General features: G+C 47.9%; 1 protein-coding gene across 1 annotated transcript in view; it reads right to left on the bottom strand.

Annotated features, from left to right (window-relative positions):
- GPR20 (G protein-coupled receptor 20) overlaps positions 1-12,714 on the bottom strand; it is a 32,051-nt gene extending 19,337 nt beyond the window's left edge. Inside the window, exon 1 of the mRNA XM_043539026.1 lies at positions 12,602-12,714. The gene's annotated coding sequence lies outside the window, so the exon portion shown is untranslated. The remainder of the gene's footprint in view (positions 1-12,601) is intronic.
- Positions 12,715-13,251: the final 537 nt, after the last annotated feature.

Raw genomic sequence — 13,251 nt, 5'->3', positions numbered from 1 at the left:
ATGCTGCTTATCCAAGTGCTATGAGACATCAGATGAGAAGTGTCATTATCTTAATTACACACTCTCACTGGAGAAGCAGTATAAAATGAATGAACCTCTTTAACATTATAATTTTATTAGTAGCATAGAATGTACCAGTGCCCAGAACTGCGTGGTCACATAATGAAAGATTGTATTGTAGTTAGTGATGGCCCCTGACCAAATCCCCAGATCAAATCCCCATGAACTTTGCAGGAGCCTGGATCTGGATCGCAGGTTTGTGGCGCTCTCTTCTCTGTAATAAGCCAAACCAAAATCCTGAATCTGACCCTTTCCTGGACTTTTGACACAGTTAGATCTGGATTTCATGGGGTTTTTAGGGTTCAAGAAGGTGTTCCTCTTGCTGTCGGGCAGGGGAAGGAGTCCATATCCAGAGGACCCTTGGCTCCGGTAAAGGGCTCTCAGGCAGTAGTAGAATCAGTCTTGCGGTTTAAACTGAAATGATCAGTGGGGTTTTCCGTGGAAGAATAATTGATTGAAATCAAACAGTGGGAACGATACTGGTGTGTCTAGTAGCAACTTCTCTATTAGTTATGTGCAAACTGGTTCAGGAAAAAATGAGCCCCTCCCTCTCCAATAAGTAGCAGTTCCTCAATCATCAATCCTTATAGACCAGGCCCTTCATTTTCTTGGTCAGCCAGGGTGGTAGTGCCATGCAGTGAGTTTGGCACAGGACTGAGAATCTGGAGGACTGGCGTTAGTTACGGTTGTGAATCCTGACACTGATTTGCTGGAAGACTGTGGACAAGTCACCGTAATGCTGCTCCACCCTGACCATCCCCGTCTGTAACATGGGGATAATGCTATTTTTATCTGCAGATCTCAAAGCACTTTGCAAAGGGAGGCAAACTGCAAAGTATTATTCTTTGTTCAACTTCATCAAACAATAGAGGGGGAAAAATAGGGTCATTTTCTTCCATTGCCCACAACTTACAAGAACTTCCTTCCTTGTGAAACATGAAGGAGGAACCTGCAGCGATAATGGAAATGTTTTCTCAAGTGTTTTGGTCCCATCATGTTTACATCAGCGTTGACGAGAGAAACGTATTTATTTCCCCACACTCCAGCAGCAGCAGCGGAGAAGGGCTCTGTGATTGGAGAGCGATCCTTGGACAGGAGTGTGGGAACATTTTCAAAAGGGCACTGAACAAACCATTGGCTTCAGTTCTAATCCGAGGGACGGAGTGTAGTGGAGAAGGGGCGAGATTCCACCAGGTGACAGCCTGATTTCCTAGAGAGTGTACCCTCTGCTCACAACCCCCCTGGCCTAACTCGTTTACCTGCAGCAAAGAGAGGGGGATGCGCGTCAACCTGATCATGGAGCGCAGGATGCCCAGCTCCGAGAGAGCTGCTGGCTGTTCTTTTGCTGTAATGGTTATCGGAGGGGACCGGGAGTCAGCAATCCTGGCTCCTCCTCCCAACTCTGACACGGGCCGTGTTCACGTTCTGGGAGAGGATTCTGAAGGGTTCTCGTTTTATTCAGGCTGGTTCTCCCCCCTCCCAACCCCATTTGGAGGCTCACGCTCCTTGGGAACTGGGCCCAGTTGTCTGCGGGGGAGCCTGATGCAAGAGTGGAGAAGGGCCAGATTTACCCCTCCTGTCCCTGGCTGGCTCCGGGGGAGTTACGGCAGGGAGGACGTTAGCTCACAGTGATGGCAGCTGAGGGAAAGGGCTAAAATTCATTGCTCAGGCAGACAGCTCTTGAATGCCACGGGGTTTTGATGGCCAGTAGAGTCCCTCCAGGGGCAAATCGAGGTTTACAGGATCAGGGAAGCTGGAAGGAAGAGTCTGCATGGGGGCCTGACATTTTGGGTCCCCTGAAGTATTGTTGAGCCCAACTTACTTTCAATCCACCGCTGCCACTGCGTGACCGGAAACCAAGCTCTGCTTCCCAGCCTCCCGCGCTCGATTTTGAACGACAGCCCTAAACCTAACATGCCACAGGAAGTACAATGACTTGTCCTGCAGCTGGTAGCCGGCTGTCAGATCAGACATAACCCATCAGGGCTGGTGGCTCAGACAGGGCCAAGACTTGCCCAATCAAACTCTACCCTGGGTTACACCTCCGCCTCCTGCCTCCCCTACATGCTGTTCTACAAGGGGACCTGTGAGGGTGCGCCCTGCCACGCCCCAGGTTGCGGTGCTGAGGTGGCTGCCACTGGGAGAGCAGCTCCTTGGCTACATCACGCACCCCATGTGCCAGGCTAGTGCTCACCCCTGCTTGGAGGTGGCTCAGAACTAAACCCTGGAGCCAGCCCCACAAGCTCTTGGGGTCGGGAGAGATTCCGATTCTAAAACGAGATGCAGATTTTACATTGGTCCCCTAGCTATATCATGAGCTGAACCAACATGTTAGAGGGGGTTCAGATTCCGGATCCAGGTCTTAAATATTTGTTTCAGGCTCATTGCCAGCTATGGCGTTTGCCTCTTTGGGTTGGCCGTCCCAGATCAGACCAGTGAGCATCTTGCCTCCAGAAGGTGCCTGATACCTGGGAATTCAGAAGGACGAAACACCCTCTTCCTTCTCCTATACAGTAACCCAGCAGGCCACTGTGCCAGGCCATGCTGCACACTGCGGAAATATTCCTTCCCGACTCCTGCTCTGAAGCATTATCATCATCGACCATTGTTATTTGTATTGCAGTGGTGACTAACGGCCTCCAATCAAAGATCACGGTTCCATTGTGCAAGGTGCTCTACAAAAATACAGGGAAATGGCAGACCCTGTCCCAGCGAGCTTACCACCTGTGTTTATAATTATACAGAGCAGGTGGGTGGAACAGACAAACGGGTTGTGGGGGAGATGGGGGATGAGGTAACAGTAAAATGAGCTTGTTTTACCCAAGAAGCAGGACTCAGCTCACCACCAGCCTAGCTGTTTTAAGCAGCACAAGATTCTAGCTGTGGACGAGTCGGGCTCTAGTATTTCCTCACGTTCTAAGAGCTCCGGTTCCCAAGGGTTTGAATGGACCAGTAGGGGTCAATTGCTTGTTACCCCCATAGAACGAAAGGTGGCTTTTTGTTGAAGTCACCTTCCTGATCTTAATTCCCTCCCAAGGACAACCCACCTTCTGGCTGAAGCGTCATGGAAGCTGAAGATGGAACAGAGCTAAAAGCCCTTTTAATCCATACGTAGGGGGTCAGTTCAGGGTTCTTCCCTGCAGTACAGTCTGTCCATGCCAGCTTTAAGTGATGCGGACAATCAGGATACTACTCCTAAGGGGACTGTCGTTTAGTCTAATACGTTCCCGATTGACCTCTCTTTGTGAGCTCCAAAGGGAGCTGTGCCCAACACATCTCAGTGAGAGCGTCTCTCCTGCTCTGAAGGGACCACATTGCCTCTGAACTGCCCTGATGGTCCAGGTCTGAACTCAGGTCCCTCCTCTGGCACCGCTCCATGTGATATCACTGCGCCATTGCTCTCACTAGCAGCTGTTTCTTTTTTTAAGCTTAAGAAGCTTTCTGCCAAGAATGCTACGTCCAGTTTTGCAGTGTCACGTGGATCTTTCTTTCGTTCCCAGCAAAGGATTTCCTGCTGGGCTTGTTTGTCAGGGAGACGCAGAGGGACATTTGCATTTTGAGCAGGAGGATGTGTGTGTGTGGGGGGAAGGCGATCACTCTTGCATAACAGATGCACTTGTGAATTCAGCACAGGCCCCCCCATATAAACTGCTCCTGCCCAGGTCCCAGCTCGTTGGCAGGTCAGCGCCCGGTGGGGTAATTCGCTCAGCTGGAGCCAGTGGGAAGGTGCAGTGGCTGGAGCTGGGCGTGCCCTGGGTCTGCCGGAAGAGTGGAGGGCGGCTTTATGGTGAGAGTGGGGAAACCTGGCGAATTGTGGGTTTGGCAAATGAGTTGAAGACACTGGGGGCTGCTGAAATGACTCTGCAGGGAAACACAGTCTCAGTCGGCAAGGCCCTTCCCTCCAGCAAACAGCAAGAAAATTACGTTAATGTAACCACCTGGGTTTCAGCTGAGTCCTGTGACGGGAAGCCCAGCCTTCCTAAACCCATTTGCTCCTTACACCTTCCAGGCATCCCCTGGGCACCCACAGGAGAGAAGGGTGCAACTGAGCTGAAGTGACCTCCTTCGTCACTGGGGACCTCTACAGGTCACAGAGGGGCCAGCCCTGAATTCCTGCCCTTGCTCCAGGGACAAGTGACCTGCCTGACTCAAAGATGTTCACAGGATGGGGCTGTGGGGCAAATGCACAGACAGGCTTGAACTACAGAATTCGGTCAGGATCACGGTTTGGATTTCAGACACCCCACCCATAAAACCAGGGTTGTTTGGATCCAGAGCTTTGGATTGAGCCCATCTGTGTTTACACATGGTAGGCAGCATTAAACTAGCAGTGCTGACCTGGCTCAGATTTCAGCAGGATGCAGTCACCGATCTCTGTGTTTTGATGGACAGAAAGAAAAACGAGAAAAAAAGAGCTACGGCACTTGCAGATTACCAGTGCAGAATTTGATTGCCCCTGCCCTAGAAGGGGGTCACGCGGTGGACATGCCCTGTCTCGAAGGGGTGTTATCAATATAACTTCACCAATACCGGGGAGGTAATCAGATACATCCCTAGGCCCCGATCGTGCAACTTGTGTGTGTGACTGTGCAGTCGGTTGCAGGACAACCACCTTAGGGCCTGAGTCAGCAAAGCACGTAGGAAGGTGAGTAGCCCCAGTGATGTCAGGGCCTTAGGGTTAAAGCACTGACTTAACATTCAGAAGAGGGGGCTTCAGTTGCTGGCTCTACCCCAAAAGGCCTTTGGGGCCTAGTGTCATTCAGACAATGCCTCATCTGTACAACAGGGATGCTTCCTTTTCCAGCAAACCCTTTGTCTTGTCAATTTAGATGGTCAGATCTCCAGGGCAGGGATTGTCTCTCCTGGGGGGTGGGTACAGGACAATGGGTTCCGATCTCAGTTGGAGCCGTTAGGCATGATTGGAATGGATAATAATAAATACCAGGGTGAAAGCCTGCAACCAAGTACATAAAATACAGGGCCCCTGTCATCTTCAAAAATCATACTTCTCCCTGCAAATTCTGTGGCTGCTATCTCCACAAGGGGTGTGTAAAATCGCAGTATGTGAAAGAACCTGGTAAAAGAACTGATTTTTTTCTCTCTATTAATTGCCAAGTTTGTTTCCTTTGCACTGGCAGTTCCCCAGGATAGTTTTACTTTATAGTAATTTGGTTCTTCAGTCAGCCAGGCACCGATCTGACAGTGAGCTTTGGGTGAGTGGACCTCTGCTCCGGCTCATTGTAGGGCTGGTGTCTCAGTTTCCCCCGGCTGAAAAAACCCTTATAAATACCAGAGGTACAGAAACACTGATATTTAAAAGGGATTTTTTTGGGGGAGAGAATTAGGAGATCTGATTTAAGGGGGTTTTATCAGAAATTGGAATAAAAAAAACTGTTAAAAATTCAAAATATACAGTTTCTCTTAAACTCTAAAAACAGTGCAGCAGAATTCTACAGGCCCTGATAATCAGATTGGAGGGTTTTGTTTGTAAGATGACAGTACCTTCAATTGTTACTTCTTCAGAAAGATTTCTCTCTAGAATAACACATTATGAATTATTCCAGTTTTGTCTTTCCTGTTTCCTAGGGACTGGCTGAATGGAGTGACCCTGCTGCATTCTGCTATCTCAGAGGTAGCTCTGGTTAACCAAAAGTCCAAGGGAATTTTTCCCCCTCAGGGATGTAGCAGCAGAGATTAACTCCTGACTGCAGATTACCAAGGAAGCCTTGAACTTGCTGCAGAGCAGGCAACTAAAGGCAATATTTGGGGAGGGCCAGAACTAAATCACAAGGTCATCCATAATTCATCTTCTTGGAAGACTCAGGCCCCGCAATCAACCCTCATTTTTTATAGACACGCGACGAGTTCCTTGGCAGGGACTTAAGTACAAACTGCCTGTGTTGTAAAATCTTGATTCACTTCTGCAGCTTTCTCTCATTATGTTGTTACATTATGTTTCATTATTTTGTCTCGGGCTGTGCCCTGTATCAACCCAAACCAGATCCTGTTTCTTGCCCTCCTAAGGCTCGAACACTACCATGTTGGAGCTCCCTAATGGAAATGATAGTCCACTTCATTCAAACAAAATCAGCTGGCCTCCCTCTGTTGGGTTCCATTGGTGGCTGTTGGCTTTAACTGGAGGTCGAGTGGTCTCAAGAACCAGTAGACCCACAAATCTGTTACAAAACCTAGTTAGCCAAATGGACACAATAGAGTCCAGTTTACAATTTGCACTTGGTTTGAATATACAGCAGTTTTAACATACCTATTTTCTGTCTGTACACACCCACGCATATCCATCATACACATAGACACACATATATTTGAGGCGTCCAAACTCGATATGACTTAATCATGAATTGGGTTTACATTTCTGTCTGAAACTGAAAGGACGTAGCACTGAATTAGCCCTTGGCATGGCTTCTGCTGTTGGGGCACGTTCTCTTTACGGTGACGTGTTGGCTTCGGCAGCAGTAAAATTTGAGACATCATCAGCAGGAAAGAGAAAGGAATCAATCTTTTCAGTTTATCAAGTCGAGTCTGGCGTGGGGCCCAAATATTTTGTTCCTGCAAAGCGGAGTGTGTCCACCTTAATCTGTATGACAGGTACAGCCTGCAGAAACTACAGGTCCCAGCATGCATTGCTCCACTTTTACCTAAGCACTTTTGCAGCTGCAATTCACTCCTTTTACTATAATGCAAGGTAGGTGATGCCCTCAGGTTGACAAGTTTCTCATTTGGACAAATTTGGTTCCCCCTTTGCAAAAATCTTTCAGATCACACAAGGATTGTTAAAATAGATTGTGCTTCCTCTTGTCTCCTTTCCTTTTCCAGGACAAATAAACTACACATTTTTTATTTTAAAATTTTGCCATCTCATCGTAGCCAAGTATAGATCAGTCCCAATATTGTAAATCATCATCTACTGTTAACCTCTCTTGGGCAAGGACCAGTGACTAAACCGTCTCAAGTGCATTTAATAAATCAATGCTTTTAAAATGATCATGCATATTCTTAGGTGAGTAATCATACCAAAGGGATTTATCATGGCTGGGGCATTAGTAGCTGGCTTTTTCTCAGTACATCTAATACTCATGAAAGCGAGGGACTCATAGCAGCAGTATGAACCAGACCTCACACAGACAAGGACTATGCAAGCTTCCTCTTGCACCCGTGCTAGTGAATCTTTGTTCTGACCTCCAGTAACAACTAGTATTTCCATCCTGAGTCCCTTCTGAGAAGAGGCTGCCAATTGGGTTGGACTGAGGGGCGATTTAAGTATTAATGGAGAATAGGACGGGACAATCAACCTCTCATGTGCCTGTGACCTAAGCCAGCATTTGAACTCAAATATTCCAAAATTGAAAGCTGGTCCATTAACTCACTGATATCACTTAATTTCTCTTCCGCTCCCACCCACCGCTCTACCCCAGCTGTGTGTCAAGGTAGTAAGTGATTGATAGGGAAGGCAGTGGGCTTGGTGGCTCAGGGACAGGAGCAGAGGAGTCAGTTGGAATGGGTTCTAGTTTTCAGCTCTACCATTGACTCGCTGTGTGACCTTGGGCCAGTCATTTTGCCTCTCTGAGTCTCAGTTTCCCCATCTGTAAAATGCAGATAATACCACGTTTCATCTGTGTGTGGAAACTGCTGGCAGATGCCAAGTAGTGCTGTATGATAAACCAAAACAGTGACACCTTCCTCTGCAGCTAACACTCTTTCTACAGCCAGCACGAACCCCTGTGCTGTGTCTGTCACATGTATGCAGCCACGAGACCTTTGTCTTTATATTTGGTAAAAGGAGCCCAGATCCTTGAGTCTGACACGTGCAAAACAGGGTGTTTCATTTTTCAAAGCACATTTGCTGAGCTACCGTGTCCTTCTCACTACAGCTGATTTACAGGCATGATTGAGCACTGAAGTCTGTGTAATACCGCTCAGCAGCCTGGAGTGATCTCAGACACTCATTCCGTGGCAGGTTCATGCAATATGAATGACCAGGGAAAGTGCCAGACTGAAGCCTCTGGGAGACTGAAGTTCTCTCTGTATCAACAGAACAGGTACAGCCATGGGTAGCGATAGCAGCAGGTCCCCCCACCCCAGCAGTCTGCTTCTAGCCAGACCCCTTAGCTGGATTCAAATAGGTGATCTAGAGGCAAAGGAGTCTCTTAATCCGGATGTAGGGGATGGCACAGCCATAGCGCTCAGAGCAGCAGGGCTGGGGTTTGTAGGTTTCCTAGAGCTGCAGGACTGAATCCCAGAAGATGAAAGTCCAAACTGAGCTCTCTCTGTGTGTGTTTGGGGTGGGGGGGGAGGGTTGGGTCTTTTACAGAATATTTAAAATACCAAGATCCTGTCTTCTGTGCATGGCCGTTAGAGAGCTGCCATACTTTTCATATGAGAAGCTGTTTGCCCTGGTGTCTTTGGCCACAATTTTCCTCCTGCTGCATGCAGGTAACCTGTTTTAGTACATCACTGTTGCGCTTTGAGTGTAGTTTTGGGATGACCTTTGAGATCTTTCTGAATGAAAGGTGAATGAATAAATGCCCTCTTACCCCATGAACAGCTCCCCGAGCCACACCAATACCCACTCGGCTGCTCCATGCTTGGGCTAGGGAATCTCACAGTGAGCCAGGGGTGCAGAGCTCCACTCACACAGAGTTCATGGTGAGCTTAGGGCCTGGATGACTAATGACGACACAGGAGAAATACAGCCTCGTACTTAAGACCAGTTTGCTTCCACTTCCATTTTGCTGCTGGATAAAATGGAGATTTTCAGCAAACATCCCACACGGTTCTTAGAATGATTCATTGACTTAAGATCGATGCCCATCAATGTTAGCTGGCAGATCAAAGCTTAATTCCCTCATGATGACTTAGATCTGGAACCATGCACCAAACAAAACCATTGATCATTCACTCAGTGTATCACTTAAACTCCCTTTCTCTGTCCCTCGCAGCACATCCATTGTAGAGGCTAGCAACATCAGCGTGCAAATGGCTGGGGAGCTCCCTGTCGGGCATGCTCTATGCGTGGGATTTGGCTTTGGGCACACTGCCAGAGCCCAGATCTTTTAACCTTGGGGACATGCTGCCAAGCCCACCTTGTCACCAGTCTTTATGGACAAGGCGGGCTGAGGTTTATCCTCAGGCTTTATTTTATTGCCCCCATCATGTTTGCTGGTAAATAGATATCTGTCAACGTGGGAGGAGCAGCCCTTTGGGTCACGTATTTCTAACTGATGGAATGGGCACGTAGCGAGGCTTTTATAGATCTAAATAAACAAGCAGTGAATAAAAAAGAATGGATCTTGGCAGCATTCGTATACCACACTAAACGTCTCCTTGGGATTGATGCACAGATAGGAGATGGAACAGATATCATGTAGCTAAGTGGCACCACCTCATCCGGTGACATCACACCCATTGATGTCAGTGCCTAGCTAAACCTAGCCCCTTCTGGCCTATGATTCCTTGTCTTCTGGCTCCTCCCCTTCTGGCCTCACCTCTCCCACTTCTGTCTTTGGCCCCTGACCTCAACCCAATCTCTTCCATTTCTGGACCTTGCCAGATCCCATCCAGCTTCTGCCTCCATTCTCTATGGCCAACTGGATCAGAAGTCCCTGACCTACCTACAAGGAGAATCAATAGGATTTGCTGTGTGGCCTGGAGTCCCTAACCCACTGGCCGATTCATTGTGGCCCGGCTAGAAGTGATAAAGAGCTGCCGCTAAAACTCACAGGGAAAACTAAAGTATAGGAAGGGAGAAGAGGGGGGGCAGGTCCTTAAAATATTTGCAAAGGGGCCTTTGGAAGAGCAGTGGACATTTGTAAGAAAGGTCTGTAGAAATGTCACAGGATGTTCACCCACATGGAGAATTGAGTAGTAAACTGGTAAACACCTCGGCATTTACAACAACGCCTTATAATACTCCATGGAGCAAACAATGTATAAACAACGTGTCCTTTCGAGTTTTGTAAGCGAGCTAAAACAATGCAGAATCACTGGCCTAAATTTTCAAAAGTGCTCAAAGATTTTGGGTGCACTATATGAGTCACCTCGGATTTTCAGCAAGCGCTGAGCATCCACCATCTAAAAACCAGGCCCCTTCCAGCTGGGCACCTAAACACTGAGACCCTCAGAATCACTATTCATTTCTGCAAACTTGGGCCATGATATTTGTTCCTCCCTCTGGACAGGGGATACGGCTGCTGACTGTTAGATGGAGTGCAGGTAGAATGCAGCTGCCGTGCTGATCAGCGTACCAGACCTCTCCCCACACCCGCCATTGACTGCAATGGGATTTTAGAGAACAGCGGTGCTGAAGTGCATGCTGTGGGGAGCGGCGTTGTCATCCTGTCCCTTGTTTACGTGTATGTGGTGTTGCAATCACATCGGGGGTGTTATTGCTGGTCTGACCCACTGCAGCTCCCAGATGGAGTTTTGCGTGGAACTCAGCCTTGACACAAGGAGAGCGTGCTGCAGAGGGCAGCTGTGAGAGGTCTCATCCCTCTGCCTCCTCCTGCCCCCTCAGTGACTGAAGGCTTTCTGGGGGCTTTTGGTTCCATCACACTCTGCAGAGTGGAAGGTAGACTATGGCTCAGTATGTGTCTGAAGAGCTTACGGACGGGTTATTTTATACAACGCGAGTGCCTGTGTAACCCACACCCCGCCTCGGTGCGGTGTTCTGTGCCATCTAGTGGCACCGAGACCACCCAGAGAGAGAGCCTGAGTCTGCTCTACAGCCTTAGCTAACAACCATATCGCTTTTAGCTCATGCAGTAGAGGCTCATGCACACTAAGCTCCAGAGGTCCCAGGTTCGATCTCCCTCCTGCCAACAACTGGGGTCTGTCAGTGTTACACCTGGCTTTCCAGCTGAGATGGAGGCGGTCAAGTGGCAGAAATGGACCAAAGCAAAAGTTGGTGGAGTCAGTGGGATCTTAGACATAGATGAGAGGTTTATCGCAGGAGTGGGTGTGTGAGATTCCGTGGCCTGGCTTGTGCAGGAGGTCAGACTAGACGATCATAATGGTCCCTTCGGACCTTCATATCAATGAGTCCCTGAGACTCACTTGAGGGATTAGGTGTTAACATTGTGCTGGGGCTTGGGGGCAATTTGTCTCTCTGGTTTTTCTCCTGGATTGGCTGCGGGGTTTATTTTCTGGCAGAAGAAGTTTAAAACATTCTCATTTTAAAAGTTGACCAGACTATGGCCAGCGCTTCCCCTCACTTATTCCCAGTGTGACCCCCTTATGTCAGTACCGTCGCACAGAGGGTAGTGTTGGAGGGGACAGATTTTTCACGTGACCGGTTGCAGACGTGATTGGCGCATGGCTGCCGTCTCGTCCTGCACAGCTTTGTGTTTATTAGCGATGAGCCCAAGGTACAAAGTTTAGATCTAAACCCAGAAACCAGGGTGTTTGCACCTGGGTTTTCAGCAGGGGCTCTGCCTTTAGTATATAATTAGGGATGCCACATTTCATATACACATTGCCATCCTGTCTTCGCTTTCTGCTACAGCAGGTTTTGTTGCTTTAAGAATGCAGCTATAGCTCCAGGAAGATACCAGATTTTAGCTAAGGAAAGAAATGGGAGTCTGCCTTTAAGAAATGTTTAAAGAAAAGGTGCCTTGCATTGCTAACACCATTGTGTGAAGTGAGCCAAAAGATAACTGAGTTTTCAATTAAACACACCCACCCACTAACTATGCTGTGAGCACGCTGGGTGTGTACCAATACAGAAAAGCCAAATCATAGACATTGCAGAGACCTACGAGGCCATTCAACCCATCCCACAACTAGACCAGGATTGGTCCCGATAGTACATTTCCCAGTGCTTTCACCAGTCCGCTTCTGAATGTCTCAGGTGATGGGGCTTCTACCCTGGGGAGACTTTCCCACACCCCAACTGCTTCCATCATTAGGAAGTTCATTCATCCTGATAGATTTCAGACTCAGTTTTCATTATCTTAATTTAAACTCATTACTCCTAGTTCTGGATTTATATATACACACATGTACAATCTACGGGTATCTTCTATCAAGTAAAGCTATATATATTATACCAAATGCTAACAGACATCTATCCACAGTATGTTTGTATATACACCTGTGCTTGTGCGTGTGTGTAAGTGTTGACACACACGCACGTATAGCAGACAGATATAAATAACGTGTTTATTTCTATATACAAATCAGTTCTGATATAATTGAACAACATGGAAAACACTGGATTTTTCCCTTGCTAAACTGAAGAATGATATTGACATTTTTGAACTAGATACTTGACTGTTAAACTCCAGAATGACCCTGCTGTCTAGAAAGCCATCAATGACTGAGACTTTCTGTAATTTAAGGACCATTGCTACTTGTATTCCGCTGCCTCTCCCGTACATTTAACAAATGCCCTCCAACACGTGTATAAACCAACCGCCAGGACTGAACATGCTTCATTTCTAAACTGCAATTGCTAAAACTCCCTGAGGGAACATCAGACCGACTGTCTGCTCAGGGAGGTCAGTGCAGAGGAGAGCACAGTACTTACACAGTTTGACTGAGAAAGATCAGCTGCGGGTCTTGAAGGCTGCTCCCAGATCCTCGAATCGAATGACAGTGCAGTTACTCCCCAGCGCGGAGCCCTGCAGAGTAATACAGGAACCAGACCTCTTTGGTTTACTTTTACATTGACGTCAGTGCCTTTTTCTAGCATCCCCTGCTCATTTTGGTAACAGGCCATTTTAGGCCGGGGGGGGGGGGGGGAGAAAGAGGAGTAAGTGGGCTAGTTTTATAACTGTCTTTAGGAGGGAGCCAGGCAGCTGTGGGATGGTGTGTGGGCAAGTGTAATATCCAAGAGTGTGTGTATTGAACATAGATGAACACCACATATAGAGCAGTGCAGACTTTTATGGATGGTCATTCAAAGCTGGATTCTGCTCTCACCCCAGTTCTACACTGGTGTTCCACCACCCAGAGGAGTTGCTCCTTATCGACACCACTACGCGTGTAAAATGCTCCCATTCCGATCTGGTTGTGTTTTACCCCCACTGCTGTAAGTGCCTATGCCTGGCAGTAGAAAAATCAGGTCTGGTGCACGCGTAGGATATGTGGGCATGCCCGGGCAGGCCAATTTTTAAAAAAACGTGTGCCTACAGTTAGCACCCTAAGTCTATATTTAAGGACCCAAATAATTGGCTG

This window comes from Chelonia mydas, chromosome 2 (genome assembly GCF_015237465.2).
Source record: "Chelonia mydas isolate rCheMyd1 chromosome 2, rCheMyd1.pri.v2, whole genome shotgun sequence".
NCBI lineage: Eukaryota > Metazoa > Chordata > Testudines > Cheloniidae > Chelonia > Chelonia mydas.
Note: the sequence above shows the minus strand (reverse complement) of the source record. Positions and strands in the feature narration are given on the sequence as shown.